The following is an 18,570-nucleotide window of genomic DNA, read 5'->3' as shown; positions in this document are numbered from 1 at the left end:
CCATCTCTATCTGCATGCATGCAGTAGCTTGTACAAATGGGTTCTCTGTACCCGTTTACACAAGTTACCAAAGTGGAAAGCCAAACATGAGAAATGTCACTCATCTAAGTCTGTTTGGGTTACATTTCCTATCACCAAGCAGACAGGAAGCGTTCTCAGACTCACAAAGAAGCAAACAGAAGCCAGAGCTAAAAGTAGACTCTTTTTCTGCATGCTATTACGCTGAAAGAACGGAAACCATATGGCGATCAGGTTATTATTCAGCTAGTTAGAGCCTTCAGGTGGCTTCAAATTAAAAAGAAAGATTGTCAACAGATGTACGCATCCACTCTACATCCTTTTTTCATACAGTGTATTAAAACATTATTATAACTTCATCCACTAGTGCTGCTATAGCCAAAGGTATGCCAGCATTTCAGTATCTGATTGTTACACATCGATAACTTAGTTATAAAAATTCACTCTCGTCTGAGCCTTTAGGTTTTTGGAATGGTCAAAAGTAGTTGTAAGCATTTAAGATGTTTCTACATTTTAAACATATTAACTCTGGCACAGATACCGCTTTCTCGTCTACTGTGTCAGTTATCTGTGCACTTATCAATTCAGCACTGAGTGCTGTACCAACCTTCTCTTGTGAACAAGCCCATCCAACACGTCCCCATTACATTATGCCCTAAGATTACATTGATTTGAAAGGAATAGTCATAGACAGCTATACCAGAATAAACACATGTTAAAGCTTTAAGAGTTTAATGACAGCCCAGTATTTTCTTTTTCATGTTTGAGTGGTATCGGCATTCATGAAATAGATTCTTGGCACTTGTGTGTGGGGACATGAGCAAGTGTCTGAATGAGCACTGGGATAACGCCTATTAACACTACACATTAACTTACAAAAATAATTAACACTCCCACGCATTTCAAATTTCATTCCTGATTGGTGGGTGTAAGCTGGCATGGCTGTCCCTCTGCCTCTGAAGGAGGCCATGCCTCCTCGCAGTTTGGTCTGCTAGAGTATTCTCCCAAATGAAGAAAAAACAAAGGGGGAATTAGCAGTTCTCAATGGGCCCCAGCCTTCAAGCAGGGCAGGGAAACAAGCAGTCAAGGCTCTGGCCTGCAGGTAGGCAGAGCTGTAGCAGTTTATCTGCCCAGTCTAGGGGCTCCAGCAGGGGCGAGTGCCCAGCAACATTGCTGGGGCTCCAGTAGGGATGCCCAAGAAGCACAGGCCTCCTGGCCTAAGGAGGAAGAGTACTGCCACCCCAGGAGTGGGCTGGCAGGGGGGACGCAGGCCTGCTCAACTCCACCATGGCCGAGCCCAGGGCCAGAAACAGTGGCAAAGTGGTCTGCCTCTGGGTCAGCTGGGATTCCACTCGTAACACGCTGACCATGTTTCCAGCAGCACCACAGCCAGACAGTAGTCTGACTCCCCTGGGCTGCTTCCTATTCTCCCCCTTGGGTGTACTTGCATCCAGGGGTCATCCCTCAGTCTCCCCGGGATACTCTGCCAAGGGTAACGGTAGCAGCTCTTCAGCGTCGGGAGTGGCAGGTCTCTCTGGAAGCTCAGGCTGGTCTTCTAGGCAGCAGCAGTTCTCCTTGGCGTCCCACTCCAGCAGCGGGGAAGAAGCATCTATCTCCTTCGGCAGCTCCCTCTCAACAGAGATGCTTGGACGGCCTTTTAGACTTCCTCTTCCTGTCCCACGCCTCTGCTTCCGGCATGCGGGGCGTGCCCTTCTGGTTCCACCCACCAGGTGACTTGCGGCATTTCCTCTGCATCCACCTCCTGAGGGAGGCCACGCCATCTCACTACAGTGGGATAGCAGGAGAAATAGCTGTGCATTGTGGTGTTTGCTTTTACACCAGCTATTTGAAACGTGAAGAGAAAATGATCACAGACATTTTTAAATGTAGTACAGCAAATAACTGATTATGCAAATATAACCTGGTGTAGCACATGTGTGGTATTCTTACTAACTCTGCCAACCAGGAAAATGTACATGAAAATCTACTGGCATCGTACTTTAATTCATGAACTTAGTGCCATAAATTAATGTCTATCATCTTATGGGTTAATTTGCAACTGTATAGTGATTTGCAAGGACAGTAGAATCAAAGAATCAAAAGCAAAATATGCACGGAATGCCAACTATGATACTTGTAAATATAAGCACACCTATATTAATTCATTCAAACACAGAGGATTCACTCATTTCACTCATCAACCAGATTGGTATATAAGATAGCTGTGGGCAGAGGGTAAGATTTCAAAATATTTGTTTATTTTGAATAGCACAGGTAATGATAACAGATATTAAACTAGGGCAAAAAATTAAGAACTATTATTTCTTCTAGCCTGATATGTCTCTGGGAAATATTTTTCTTTAAATGAAACATTCAGAATTGCATGTTATTAAGAAGTGAAGCTGATGGTTAAAAATAGGGAATGTAGCAGAAAGCCCTTTTAGCCTTGCATATTGAAACATCCTTACTCAAAGTTTCTTCTCTTCCATTATCCCTACAATGGCCCATGAACTTCTCAAAAATTGCTGTTGAAGACAGCCTGGGGAGGCTTTTGGTAATATGACTTACTGCTTACCAAATGCATGAAAAGTGACTTGACTTTTTTTCATTTATTCCAATAGTATTTGCAGGAGGGACCAGTTGCTCTCATCCATTCAAACAAACTTGGGTACACACTCCTTCAGGCTTTATTATCCAGTCTACTAAACTACCTCTAATAATTGTCGGATCTTTAAAATAATTCAGTTCAATGAACAAGATCTGCATTTTACAGGAAGTTGAAGTATGTTTATTCTAACAAGGAACTCTAAACTCAGTCTAAAGGCAAACTATCAAACTTGACAATATGAGGTTTACCATAATACAGGCTCAAGTTCAAGGCTCCCTTCAACCCCAATTAATGATGGTATTTCATGAAATGTAACCATATACCAGCAATCCAAGCCTGAACCCAATTTCTCCACTAGCAAAGCTTGAATGAATTCAAATCCCTCAATCCTGCCATTCTTTTTGGCTTTAACAACTGATTTGAAAGGCTTTTTGAGATTCTACTTTTCAATCAACATGTGATCAACATCAGTAATGACTGGATGATCAGCCACATTGGATACCTTCCTGTAGTCTTGCCAAATCCCACACACCCATACCCTCCTCAGGGCCGGCTCCAGGCACCAGCTTCTCAAGCAGGTGCTTGGGGCGGCCGCTCCGGAGAGGGGTGGCACGTCCAGGTATTCGGCAGCAATTCGGCGGACGGTCCCTCACTCCGCCTGGGAGTGAAGGACCTCCCGCTGAATTGCCACCACAGATCACGATCGCGGCTTTTTTTAGTTTGTTGTTTTGTTTTGGCTGCTTGGGGCGGCCAAAACCCTGGAGCCGGCCCTGACCCTCCACAAGTCATATTTTGATGGTCAATTAAAATACCACTCTAGTTCTTTTCCAGGATCAACTCTCATTATAGGAAAGTGCAGATGAACAGATGTTGTGTCTGGGTTGATAAGTTTTCATGACAATTTTTCAAAGCTACTTTACTGTTATATATTAAGCCTCCAAATTCTACATACACATTGTTGTGTTGTATTTAAACTGATAAAAATAAATTTTAGTGTTATGCTCTTTGCTGATCTTTGCAGGATGGCTCCTGTCAGCTTTCTGTGGGTGCCCAGCCTCTGAAACTGAATTACACAGTAACAAGGTGTCTGCTTGAAAGATCAAAGGGACATTGGGATACATCGTGCCATAACAATTACTGATACAATTATAATTACTAACACACACACATACACACACAATTTATTTCTCTAATGACAATCTTGGAACTCTAGGCATTAAGATACAGCAGTATGCTTCAGTGTGTCGTTATTTGTTAATTAATAAAATGCTCCCAAGTACAAAGATCTCTTAGTGCAAGTGCAATACCCCACCTCCCAAACACTACATAGAATCATAGAATATCAGGGTTGGAAGGGACCTCAGGAGATCATCTAGTCCAACCCCCTGCTCAAAGCAGGACAAATCCCCAGCCAGTATTTTTTTTTACCCCAGTTCCCTAAATGGCCCCCTCAAGGATTGAACTCACAACCCTGAGTTTAAGGGGGCCAATTACATAAATCATGCTGGCCAATCTAAATAAGAAACACTTACAAAATAAACTAAACACCCACATTCACAGGTAAAGGCCAGCTGGGTTTACACCATGCCATGAAGTTGATGTTGATGAAGATCACCACCACCACCACCACCCTGGCTATGCTGAATCCCTGATCAGCTCAATTCCAGTATCAAGAGTTCTCCATGAAACTGTACCGGGCCACAGAGTTAAATTACTGAATATTAGCACAAGTACCTAAAAGCTGGCATTTCCACACTGATGACCAGAGAGAGAAGAGGTCTTTCAGAAACCTAGGATCTATGCTACATAGGTTGTGGTAGATCCAATGAGAAAACAATCTTCCTCCCAGCCTTTTTCTGTACAGACCTTCCTATGGGCTTAAAAGTCTCTTTAGGCCCCAATCTGGGCTCTAGAAAGTTCTTTCCCAGCCTTCTTTAGGCTCTCCAACTGTGTAGTCTCTCTTTTAGGGCTCAATTAGTTTTCTTCCCCTGAATTTAGGGGTTTATGTCCACCACTTCCAGATGTCACTATATAGGAACTCAGGCCCCCTTCTTTTCTGGGTTCTGGTCCTGGGACTCTATATATTCAGTAACTGCCCAATTCACTTGACATGGTTGCATCACCTTTTCCCTGCATTACTTCCTTCATGGCCTGCTCAGTTCTAGGCTTCTTTACAGACTTTCCCAGACTGGACACTTCTCCACTCCTCCAGGTCCTCTTTTGGCTATGCTCCAGGCTTCCTGTCTGGAGAACTCGGCCCAGGTTGTTTGCCAAACCTAATTTCCTCCATGCTGAGCTCCAGCTACTTCTTATATTGTCCACTCAGAGTCATATTCCTAGTCTCCTGAACCATCAATCATATGTTCCAGCTGATGACTAAAATTTAAAGAAACTCCAGCCTTAAAGGGACTATGTCCCTATAACAGACATCCTAGTCTGCAAATGTCCCCCCCTCCTTACCTCCCTCCCCCAAAGCACCAGTGCCTTGTTACAGGGGGCCACCCTGCCATACTTTCAACTTACGAGCATCACTTATATCTTATCTAGGCAGGACTCCAGCTAACTTGGTCTCATTTAATCTACGATTTAGGCCAAGTTCTTTGAAAGCAAAGATCTCTGTCAGAATTTGATACAATAAAGAGAAACAGATGCATGTTTTCTACATAATGATCTCACTAATTCATCGCACTATTTCCGCCAGCAGCCTGGACTCTCTCAGAGAAAGAAAATAAGGAAACAGGTCCCCAAACAAGTCAAAACCCTTTTGGTCAACAACAACTAAGTCTTTTGACAGCCAAAAGTACAAGCACACCTGATCTTTCTTTCACAGGACGAGCTCAACCACCAAGAAAACCAGTGCAGTCTCATGCAAGACCCAGGCTGAAAGCAAGAATGAGAGAAACCAAGGAAATCTGGAGGTCTCTAGATGATATCAGAGCCACCTTGCCACAGTCTTCCCAACCTACAGCAGAAAGAAAAGGTTAGAAACAGAGCGGCAAATGGCAAGACTGCCAACCTCAAGATAGGCATCAAACAACCATTCATCTTAAGATGGCATCCTGTCCTTCCACAGGATTTAACTGTAATCTAAATTTACAGAATACCTAGTTTTATCACAACACATTTGTTTTAAACATACTGTTTTAATATCAATAATGAATGTTTTTGATAATATCCATTTTTAGTTTTTTGCTACATAATTTTAATATTCTGGCTTTGCTGCCATCTTCCTGACTTTCCTGTTCTTCTGTATGGCTACTGAGACAGTTAAAATGGGATTAAGCATGTCAATGTAAGGGATGGGCACTGGAAATGGGGCGGGGGGGGGGGGAATGAACAGACCACAGCCTGTGCACAGCAGAGCACAGTTTTGTGGTTGCCAAGCTCCAGGGCAACTAACAGGGTCAATTATTAAATTGTTCATGTCCTTTGAACCTCATGGGCTATGATCTAAACAAGAATACACCCTGTCACTGATATTCACAGATGTGCATATGCTGAAACTGAGAGGCTCAGTCCCTCGCTTGAAGGGAATCAAAACACCCTGACGACACCTGGTGCACATTAAAGCCAGCTTTGATTTCAAAGTCAGAAATCTAGGGGAAATCCAGGGGGTCATATTTGTCAGGTCACACTTTCCTCTCCCAATGTGGCTTTCCTTCTTTCCTTTCATATTTTCATTAACACTATCAATCCTAACAAATATTCTTCTTCTCTTTTTTTAGCTCTTCCTGCCATCTGAACCAGCCAGTTCCACCCTAATTGTGTGGAAAACCCGATTATGAGACGTACCTAAGTTGTATGATGAAGTAGCAAAATAGACCTGTTAAAGCCAATCACATTGTGACCATCACATGGCTATTCTCCTGTTGAAGAACTGCTTGAGCCCAGAGAACAGCACTTGTGCAAAGTTATCATAAACATTTGGAATGTAACTTCTGCTCTTTCAACATGGTTACTGCAATGAATGTGGCTTTGGCGTATGAAAAGTGAAGACACCGAGCTACTTGCAAACATAAAAACATAGGAATTGCCAAACTGAATCAGACCAGTGGTTCAACTAGTTTGGCATTCTGTCTTCAAGAGTGGCCAGCTCCAGACACTTCAGAAAAAGTGATCATTAGCAGAATATCCTGCATGAGTGCCCTTAAACATTAAAAACTTTAATTTCAAGGTTTTCAAAGTTCAGGGCCTTGAGTTTCTCTTCTGCAGCTGAAAACATACTATAAGAAACACACAAAGTAGAGCACAAGCTGCTTTCCTCACTCTGCTCTAGGCTCTTGCTACTCTACCGCCTGTAACAAGCAAAACACAGAACCAAGAATACCTTGGCAGGTCAATTAAAGGCGAACTGTTTTTCAACTATTCTGTTTAAAAATGCACACTGTCCATTTTTTACATTTCCATCTGTACACCAATTTGGGATACTAAATGGTATCTCACATTTATTTATTTTTAAAGGATTGGGATTTTTTGTCTTCTTTCTTCTAGTCAAAGTTTATGCAGCGATTATTGATGTACCCTACCTGGCCACTATTTTACAACTCGCACCCTCCAGCTTAAATGCAAGAAAAATCACTGGACCTTGTACTTCTTTTAAAAAAGAATGTTTTCTCTTATTTGCCTAGCAGATATAGCAGCCAGTCATAGCAACTAGGGACAGAGCAAAAAGGAAAGGGCTCAACTGCACCTTGAAGGGTGGCACAGATGCATCCTATCCCAGGAGCACTGGGAGGCAGCATGCTACAGGCAGGCACAATACCTCCCACAGCTCCTATGGAGGGCTGCTGCTGCGCCACCCTTTCAGAGAGTGCAGCATGTGCCCCCGTCCAAGCCCAGCCAGTATGGAGAGGGGTGACAAAGCCATGGCTCTGGCCCCACACTGTGCTCGCTCTCTACCCAGGATCACTAGCAACACTGGTCTGGAACACGTCTTCCACTCCAGGGATCCAGTGCCTAAGGGTACATCTACACTACAGGGGGGAGTCGATTTAAGATACGCAAATTCAGCTACGTGAATAGCGTAGCTGAATTCGACGTATCGCAGCCGACTTACCCCGCTGTGAGGACGGCGGCAAAATTGACTTCTGCGGCTTTCTGTCGACGGCGCTTACTCCCACCTCCGCTGGTGGAGTAAGAGCGTCGATTTGGGGATCGATTGTCGCGTCCCAACGGGACGCGATAAATCGATCCCCGAGAGGTCGATTTCTACTCGCCGATTCAGGCGGGTAGTGTAGACCTAGCCTAAGGGTTCCTTGGATTTTCCTCCTCACTGCACACCTGAACATATGCCAGGCACAATTTGTTCCAATGTTTACCCCTTATATGTTTTTGGGAAGTTGATTATATATTAATACCCATCTAAAATTATAGCAACAGATACAGAGCCAAATTCTTCTCTCATACATACTCATGTAAGTACAGAGGAACTCCACTGACTTCCACAGAGCCAAATGAAGTCAATGGAATTACTCCAGATTTACTTCAGTGTAACTGAACAAATTTGGGCTCACAGTCTTCAGCACAATGTATTCCAGAGCAGGTAGAATTGGGAAAAGCCAGTTGCTCAATTTTGTGAGGGAGAATGTATATTTATTTCCTTCAAGCATCGTTTTAGAAATCTTGCTCTGCTAAATATTTTCTCACACTGGCTGATCAGACCCATAGCTCGGAGCAGTAATTTACTTTGGTCATTAAAAGGAAAAAAAAGAGAGTACATTATCAGCTTTAAATAGAAAAGGCTGAATGTAAACTAACACAGCAGCAGTAGTCAGTCTATATTATACACAAAAATTTAAAAAGCCATTCACATCCATTCTGTGGCAGAAATTCTAGTACCCAAAGAATTAAATTCAGAAACTCTTTGAATGATTCCAGAAAGCATTACTCACTTTTTACTGTCATTGGTATAACACCATTTGTACAATCTTTTCTCCCCAGTATAATATCTGCTCTTTGTATCTCTCAGACTCTTGGCTTAGTTTTGCATATGGCTTTCCTCTGTCTGTATCATTTGCCCTTTGCCCCCTTTATATATTTTAGGTTTTGCTTTTTCCCTCTGCAAAACTTGCTTTTAAGGCAATGGTGCTAGGCAGCTTTTTTTCTTGATGTTTCCACAGCAATGTACTGAAAGAACATTCGTCCACATATGTGAAGGAAGGGATAGTATAATTTGAACTCAAGAGTGTCTGCAAGTTTTATATCAAGCATTTCATTTGCTATGTAGGTAAATAGGCCTGTTGTGTATAGATAAAGTAACAGACAGCAGTAGGTGATACACTGCAGTATGACAGTCACATGATGAAGCCATGAACCCTCATGCACCTGCTCCAACGGTGCATGTAGTCTGAGGGTTTTCCCTGATTGATGTCGGTGTAACTGCTTCGCAGGCTGTGTGGGTGAAGGATGTGGGTTGGCTTTCTGCAGTGCACTGTTCTAAACTTCCATCTGACATTACATAAGGAGAAGAGAGACGGAGACTTTCACATGCCCACCCACACAGACAAACAGACATATAAAAATACATGACCTTAAAAGTCAGGAAACAAGCAAAAAGGAGGAAGCATCTTTCTCACGAGTGAAGCAAATAAATCATAGATGAAAACACCATGGGCATAAAAACAATGAAGAGCTAACTCCATTCCTGGTGGAACACCACTGATGTAAATGGATTGAGGGGATGAGGCTGGCCCATTACCTTTACAATACTTGTTACCCTCTATAGCTAGTGCTTTGCTCAAAATATTATTAATTTAACCTGGCTATTTAATTTGAGTCCATGCTATCACAGAAAGCAAGGATACAACAACAATCCTGAACAATAATAACAACAACAAAATGTGTGTTTAAGTTTGGGCTGGTGCAGTGGGGGAGCATCTGGAAACTAGAGATGAGCAAACTTCTAAAGTTTCCAAAGGTCTGTTTGGCTAAACATCCAAAAGGAAGCTCTCAAGCTAGTTTGATTTTACAAAAAAACTGGTTCACTCGTACCCCAAAAGGTAGCAGACCATTCAACAGTCCAATATTATACACACCCTCTCTCTTTTAGAAGGCAGGAACATCTGTATGGTCTCCTGTTCAAGGGCTAATGAATGTCACCATGCTCACCGGAAACATTTCCAGTAAATTACACTTAAATACCTTGGGAATACTCTGTTTATTATTAAAAAAGGTGGGCTCCTGGAATTTCAGAAAAAAAGAATTCCTCCTGTGTAAGCGTTCTTTCACCTCCAGAAACACCTTCTGTTCTTGCCACACCATGTGTTGTGCCATCTACTCCAAATCCAGTTTTGTGAAGGCAAATTATTCGTTACACTTGTTTAAAAGAAAACGATTGTGCTGCTCCAAAATAATACGTATATGTAAGTAAGCCACCTAACTCCCAACTCTATCCATGTTGTACATAGCTACGTAGTTACCCAATAGAGTATGGTTCCTTTTAATGAAGTTACAGTACTGGAAGAAACTGAGTCAATACAGCAGCTTGTGGCTAAGGTGAAGGGTGTGAACAAAGGCTGTTCATAGAAGGCTGTGGATAGAAGTCTCCCAGAAACTTTGGGATTCACACACGGAAATGTGCTGAAACTTTGAGCACGTGTAATTGTGGAAGAGAAGCACTGAAAGAGAGAGATGTGAGCAGAACAGAGATAGACCTGAACTCTCACTCCAGATCCAATCATACTCCAACTGCACCCACTGTGCCAGAATCACATACAAGAGAGGTACACAGCCACTGCTACTTTCTATCATCCCCTCAGAAAGGGAAAGGGAGGCAGGAGACATAAGAGTGCTAGGTGCTATGTCCTTGTCCTGGGGGCAGGCCCTTTCAGGGAGGTCAGGGACCAGCCTACCTGTGACTGGCTCCACTAAGGAGAACAAGACAACCCAGATCCAATTGTGAACAGTTAATTACCTAGGTGGCTGGGTGGAAGTTAATTAGTTAAGGAACATCTGGGCCTTATAAAGGGTTATGAGAGCTCAGACAGGAAGCCCCAGAACACAGTGAAGAAGCTCCTAAGGAGAGGGACTTTGCAGAAGAACTGGTTAGAAAGCTCACCAGAAAAGGGGACCTCTGAAAGGAACTGCTGGAGGGAGATAGTTCCAAAAGGGCTATGAGTGACAAAGCCCTAGGAAGGCCCTGTCCCAGCAGAAGGACCTCACCTGACAGTGGCAAGAGGTCCAGGTCATTGGGGAACTACACATCACTCCAGAGAAAACCCTCTGCAGGGTCCCTGAATCCAGAGAAGGAACCCTTCCCCCAGGTGACAGCAGGAGGCCAGACTCCAGAAGAGTGTTTCAAGTCAAGAGGTCATTACTGGTGAGGAGCCTGGATGGAAGAGACGGCTGGATTCAGGTGAGGCAGATAGACTAATGTTAACGGACACTAACGGCAAACATTTGTTTCAGCCTTTGTTTAAATAAACCAGACCACTGAAGTGGTATTGTTCACTATATACAAGCCTCACTGAACTTATTAATAGCCCATATGGGGAAACTGAGGCAGGAACACACATGCTGCTCCTCAGTGGGCTGCCAGCAAGCATGCAGGGTGACGCCAGCATTGATACAAGGGGGCTTTCAGGGTCCAAGCGCCCATGCTATAATAGGCCTCATTCCTCCATGCCCAGCCATAGAGCTGGCTTCGCTTTTCAGGAAGCAAGCAACACAATCTGAAAAGGATGCTCCCTCCATAGCTAGCAACAATTTTTACCCTAGCTCCCCATATCTTCAGCACAGTTCTGTGTACAAACTACACAATCTGGTCCTAAATAATAATAATAATGTGTGTATAATAGACTTTCCAAGGTATATTAAAGCACTATAGAATCCTTGTGTATGGAATTATAAGATTCTTGTAATTTTTCTTAATTTGGGGAATTTTCTTGGAACTGTAGATAGAAATATACATCAAGATTTGATAAAGTGACCAGTAGTTTTGGCTGTCCCACATGAGATAGTTCAAAGGGACCTAATTATCAGGGGATAGTTGCTTAGCATTTTTGAAACACAAGCTGGTGTAGCAAGTTAGGTACCCAACAATGTGTGGCATTCAAAGTCTTTCTTTTCTTTTCTTTTCTAAATCTTGGCCACATGAAGTACTTGCTGTGTAGAGACTTAAAATCCTGAACCACATTTACCTACACTAATACACCTGGAAGAAACAGAATTATTTAACTTTCACTTGCATCAGCAGTCTGCCAGTAAATATTTGGCAAGGGTTATAAGGCAGGTTATTGTAGATGCAATTGTGAAGCTAAAAATGTAGTGCTTTCCATCTATTTTTCCTCACACTGACCTCAGTTAGGCATAAAACATACTGACCTAAGATGTGGATGTTACACTACATCCAAACCCTCAAGTCTTGTTTTGCAAAGTATGACAGAACTTCAAAAAGAAACAGTAAATGCTGTCTACTTTTTAATGATTACTTTTGTTTGTTGAATGTTAGTGGGAAACCACTATACTTAATTCCTGGTGAAATACCTTGTCCTCAAAAGACTACTGTTAGAAAACATTATGTACCATAGTCTATCCACAAAGGAATTAACATAGCAGGATATGAATGCTACATCTGGGAGAAGATATATGAAAGGTAACAATGATTTTAAGTATCAGAGGGGTAGCTGTGTTAGTCTGGATCTGTAAAAAGCGACAGAGTCCTGTGGCACCTTATAGACTAACAGACGTATTGATTTTAAATGTCAGTAGCAAAGCAAAGGATTCTAAAACTTCAGACCAGAGGCTGCATCTGGACTAAACTTTCCTGGGTGAAGTAATAAAAAAATTGGCTTTGCATGCCTCATATTATCCATGATCTTGAATCCATCTCTGTTGAATAATGATCAGCATTGGTCTGAAATGCCCATGAATAGATAGGTGAAGGAGAAAAGAGAAGTGAAGTTCAATGTTAGAGAAAATAATAATAATAGTAACAACTGTTTAACAACTATGATAATAAGCAGAGGTTAAGTATCATCTCAATTTAACAGATGGGGAAACTGAAAAATAGGGAGATAAAGGTATTTGTCAAAGGTCATATAGCAGGTTATTGGCAAAGCTGTAAATATGACCCAGGATTCTTAACTGTAACTGCACTGTCCTACCTGCTAGATCACAGAGAGCAAAAATAGCTTATTAGTTAAAAACAATCACCCCTATATTTCCTCCATTTGGGTCTTCTTGATTAATCCAGTAACTACTACTTGCAATGTATGGATTTGAGCAACAGAAATTCACTGTTGCATTGCCTCTCATCTTGTCTTTAAAGGGACACTTCTACTTTTCTGTGGATTTGTCCTGCCTCCTGCAACATCAGACCCCAGGGTGCAAAAAAGTCCCAAATTAAAATTTGTGCCAGGTAAATCATATTTTTTGCCTCACAACACTAAATGTATCATCAGACAAGATAGGAATGAATGATGTTCACCCACTTGAAAAATAAAAACGCTGACTTATTTTTTTTCATGGGCTGGTATCCCCAAAGGTGACTAATAGAAACCCACTGCGGCAGTTATTAGCCATTGTCAAAGTGCATAAATATCGCCTTGGTGCATCAAAAGCCTCAACACAACCATGAACCTGTACTAGGATCAGCCCCACTTGCAATAATTTGCTCAAATCTGCTGAGCTGTTTAGCCTTCTTGGAAACAAGAGAGACCACATACTCACTACTAGTCCAACGCCTAGTCTGCTAAACATGTAAGAACATTTGACTTTGATACTTGTCTCATATGAAATAACCAAATGCTGCAATAGCAGCAGAAGATGCAACTGAAAGAGCTCAAAAGGAATGCATGCTAAACAATGCTATAAATTGCAAGCCTGTGTAGAATCTCATAATAAAAATGTCTGTAATTTGGAATTCTAATCAAAGGATCTGGAAAAGAGGCAAGCCCTCTGGCCCCATTGCCTTTGGGACGGTGAACTGTCTCTGCTGGAATAAAGCAAAAGGGTGGACCCTTCCGTTTATTCTTCTACTAAATAGGGATGATGTTTACCTAACTCACAGAGGTGTTGTGAACTTAATTAATATTTGTAAAGCACCTTGAGTACCTATAGTAGTCATGAACTATTGCTTAGGATATGGTGATATTTCAATTATGCACCACACACAGATACAGGCTGCTTCAGACTCAGAGATGGTAACCAACTATTCAGATACTCCACTCTAATTATTGGTTTCAGGCCAACAGATCCAGACACCCTCATTTTTCCAGTGAATGCAAAATGTGAATCTGTGAATCAGCAGTTATCTCAAAATGTAATAGTCAGCCAGGATCCAGTCACACTCCAGTTCATCTCCCCACTCAGTCCTGCAAGGTTCTGCCCAAGCCAGAAATTTCACCACTGAAATAGCAAACCTAAATGATGAAGGGGGGCATCTAAGTAGAAATATTGATGAACTAAGATCTCAACCACATTTTTTTTTTCTTTTTAAACTTCTCCCCCCTTCCACTCAGATTGACTTTAATATCTTTGAAGTATCTAAGCAGAGAGGATCACTAAAATATGTGAGGGGAGACACTCAGTAACGTCTATGTTATTTTTTTCTTTATTTTTCATGTATAAAGTGATTCTTTTTAACAAAGGTGATACCCAGAGCAGGAGAGAAGCAAGGTAAGAGTGGATGCCTTGAAATTAAAATCCCTGACAGGACACAACACCACAATTAAGTAAGTTAACAAACACAACTGCATTTAGAGAAGCAATAAGAAAACGTATCTTATCCTTGAGTGAGAGTAACATCAGAGAGGTTAAAGTAAAAACCACAAACTAACTCTTTCCTGCTAAGGAAAAGTCTTTGCAACTGATCAGCCTTGCCTGCATGCATACTAGCCTCCTATTTGTTAAGCTTTCTCCCTCCTTACAGTCATTCTAATATTTATACTATTTGGTCAGAATAAACCCCCTGCAAGGCACTTTGAGTGCAAGATCAATCCATAAGCCAGTCTCTCTGCGGAGGGGTGCCAAGATTATTTGCTTTCCAATTACCTTTTAACCTTCACACATATGAATGCTCCCCCAGATCTCTCTTTCCCCCATTCTGTTGTTTTTAAGGAAGAATAAAGGGAAACACTCTCATACCCATGCTCACGTTCCTTTGGGTCAGCCTTGACAGTCATGTTTTGACTCAACAGCTTTCAGGGATAAAAAAAAGCAGCACTGACAAGAAATTTGTGACTTCCCAGCCAGGTTGTTTTGGAAGGAAATGTGCTCTGCCCTTTCGGGAAGGGGAAATTGCTTTGTAAGTCTAGACCGAGCCCTTCCCCTTCCATGTCTATTTCAATTCATTTAAGACAGAAAACAAAAAGAAGGTGGAGAACTGAAAGGACCATTGGGCAGAGTTTCCAAGCTCAAAACAGAATTATATGTGGGTTTAAAGAGTGCTTTGGCAGCCCAAACACTGATGAAGCATCAACCAGGGAGAGGGGAGGAGAGACAGGGAGAATGAAAATACTAGGAAATTAGAATGGAATCTAGGACAGGGATTGTGGTAGCATCTGCTATAGTCAAAGTGGAAAAGGAGAGAGGTAAAAAGACAGAACAGGTGGCAGGCAGGCAGTCTGGCTATAATATCAGACTCGTTTGTCTTTATATCACTACAAAGAAGGCAACACCAGAAGTGAATGTCTAGAACTGCGCAGGTCATGGAGAAAATGTAAACAAGATACCAGCAAATTCAATGCATTTGAAGGCAATATTACTGATGAATACCCAACAGCTAAAGATGTGGTAAAGAATAAAGACATGATGACACCAAGCAGCTGTCAGATAGGATCAGAACAGCAGGAACCTTGAAACAATTAATCAGATGAAATTAGATGAATTTTAAGAGAAGCCCAGAGGGGCCAGATGAGTTAAGATGTGGGAGAGGCCACAGAGAGCATCTTGAGAGTTGCACTGAGGCCCAGAAAGAATTAAAACAAAGGCTCAAAAGGAAAAGAGGGGCCTGGAGTGGCTTGAGACAGTAGCACAACTGGTGACTAAAAATGCAGCACAGGTTGAAAGTGTGTTCCAATGCAAGAAGCAAACTTGGAGCAGCAGCAAAGACAAAAGAGTGGGGGAAAAGCAGCCCTGGAAACCAGGAAATCTAGAGGAGCCTAGTGGAGAGCAGATAGCGAATCGATGTGGCCCCAAGAGATTTAGAGAGAGGTTTAGGATACTGTCAGAAGAATCTGTGAGTCAAAGCAGGAAGAGAAGCATATTGACAGGGGTTTTGGACCCAATTGAGAGACAGGGAGAATGAGCATTTAAATTAAACTAATTTGTAGCGAGTCATTGATCCTTACAAACTCCTGTTTTATTTACTGTTTATTTTTATGTTTAGGCAGAAAACATGGTTTTCTGTGTTTGCTTTTATTTTAGTTTTTTTTATTAGGGTTTTTTGGGTGGGTGAAGGAGGTGAAGGGAGTACACAGTTTGTGAAGATCTTGATCATTTTCATATTTAATACCTTGAGCTCCCTTTATGGACATAGAGGTAGTTGGCACTGTGATATTTTTCATACGAGAAAACAAATGCAGGCCTAGAAAGCAGCAGTGCTGTGAGATGAGTACTCAGGGTCAAAGTTCAACCAGGGCCCTAGATCTAGGAGAGGTTTTCTTCTTACTGGGAAGCAAACTAATATACATGATTGGTCTCTCACCTTTCTGGTCTCTCACCTTTCTAGCCCCTCCCTTAATAAAAAATAAAAAACAAACCAGTAATAATTTTGCAATACCCTTAGCCTTGTGCTTTTAGCCAATAGCATATTTCTTAGTTGTGTGTGTGTGTGTGTGTGTGTGTGTGTGTGTGTGTGTGTGTGTGTGTGTGTGAGAGAGAGAGAGAGAGAGAGAGAGAGAGAGAATCTGGCAGCACATCATTTAAGAACTCTTAGGGAGAACTGTTGCAAATGCCAGCTAATATAGCACATTTCTTATCCTGAGGTTGCACTGGATTACAGCCCAGTTTCCTTAAGTTCCAAAATAAGAAATGGGGGGGGGGGGGGTAGATAAAACATTTGTTCTTGACTAAAGTGCCAAAAATGATATTTTCCCTCCTTATGCAAATTTCTCTGGACTAGAGATGGGATTGATGATAATACCTCTGAGTCATCATCTCCTTTCCCTGAATCAGAACATCATGTAGATGATGTAGTGTTTTCAGTACTGACACTTTAAGTGGCCTGGCTCTCTTCCCTTCTAAATCGCAGAGTCAGGTTCGGGAGGCCAGTTTTGTAAACAAGGTTAGCAAATTGCTATTAAGTTGGTCAATTCCAGTAATCAGCATCAAGATAATGACAGTCACTCACTCACTTTTCCCTTCAACAGACCAGAAATAGTTGATCAGCTAAATCCTTCCCAAGAAGTGATTCAGCACAAGTAAATGCAATTAGGTCGCAGTTATTTTTTTCTTAAAGCTGGAAACTACACCTGCATATATAAAATCATTTAAACTAGACATACCCCTCTAGCTTTAACATTGGGAGACACCTCTAAGCCTATCAAAGGTCTTAAGGAATATATTTGCAAAGTAAATAATGCATGTGCTAACTTTCTCGTTAGTCAAACTGGCAAAATAATGAATTCTATTTATCAGGTGCTACCTGTCAATTTTGGCCTCATGTTGTTTACAGCATACCTGTGATTTACTGTAGGAAAAATATTGATTTCCCTAATGATCACAGAAAATTCTGCTGAATTTCATATAACATTACTGTGGGGACTAGTAAATCAAAACACATAAAAGTAGCCTTCTTGCTTATCTTAGCCATCTGCAAAGTTTCATACAGCTAAAAGCTATTTGATGTCATGTCAAATGGCAAATACGCTTCCCTGAAGTAGCAAGTTATTTAAATATGTACGCTGTACTACCCTAATACATAACACCTAATTAAGCAATTTGGGAACTCCAACTGACAGGCACAACACTGGCATACTGTACTTACAGAGCAGAGTATGGAAAAGAGCTAAAAATGAAGATGTGGTATGCTGCTTGCCGCTCTGGGTATTTCAAGGTTGCCCATCACAGTGGTATCTAAAGCTGCTGCTGCAGAGACCAATGATGGTATCTTAATGCCAGCTTGCGGATAGAGGCCCTTTGCCACGTTCGAAGACATCACCTATAAAAAATTAAAGCAATGGTCATTTAACATCCCGAGAAACACCACTTTCTTCTATACTGTGGTTTGTCTCTACCCCACGCCCTCAAAGTCTCAGACAACAGACTGCTGCAGCAGTATACATTTCAGTTTCAACCCAGTCAGCATCAGGTGGCACTTTTCTTAGCCCTTTGAAGGACACTTACCCAAGGAGGGAAGCTGACAGAAAATGGCAACTTGCTTTATCCAAATGAGTCTATTTAACTATAAGGGTTGGGGGGAAAGCAGATTTTCTGCCCCGTGTTCACTCAGCATGAGACAGTAAAAGACAGTGAAGATCAGTCATCTCTATGAGTGATGGAGCTGCTAAAACTGAAGGAGTACTGAATACAAAGCACAAAAGGTTTAAAAAAGAAAGCCTGTGTAAAACATAAAGGGATCCTGGCGACAAAATATGAAAACGGAGCTTGAATCCTTTCCTTAGATTACACTGTTCCATGTTTAAAATATATATATCAGGTTAAAATGTTTTTGTTTTTAGCTTTTATCTATTTATATAATATACCATATGCCAAAAGCAGAAAATAGATGTGACAGCATATCAAGACATGTATATCTGTTGCTGCTGTACATGGAAATGATCATAAGTAATTATTTAAATAGTTTCATTATATATTATTCCCCCCACCCCTCCAATACACAACTTTGACTAACTATATCATGGGTCCAAAAATAGTTCTGCACTATTGACTGGATTAAAACAGGCAAAAGATTACTGTGCATATATTACTTAAAAATTAGATCAAACTACCTGAGTCCCTACTGCCAACACACACACTTTGATGACATTCAGGTGACATTTTTT

General features: G+C 41.6%; 1 long non-coding RNA gene across 3 annotated transcripts in view; it reads right to left on the bottom strand.

The window, feature by feature from the left end:
- Positions 1-18,570, bottom strand: part of LOC117873254 — a 322,619-nt gene that overhangs the window by 53,248 nt on the left and 250,801 nt on the right. For all 3 annotated transcript variants that reach the window (XR_004644680.1, XR_004644679.1, XR_004644681.1), the window contains exon 5: positions 17,553-17,726. This is a non-coding gene — a long non-coding RNA (uncharacterized LOC117873254). The remainder of the gene's footprint in view (positions 1-17,552; positions 17,727-18,570) is intronic.

The sequence above is a fragment of the Trachemys scripta genome, chromosome 2 (genome assembly GCF_013100865.1).
Source record: "Trachemys scripta elegans isolate TJP31775 chromosome 2, CAS_Tse_1.0, whole genome shotgun sequence".
In the NCBI taxonomy this organism is placed as follows: domain Eukaryota; kingdom Metazoa; phylum Chordata; order Testudines; family Emydidae; genus Trachemys; species Trachemys scripta.
Note: the sequence above shows the minus strand (reverse complement) of the source record. Positions and strands in the feature narration are given on the sequence as shown.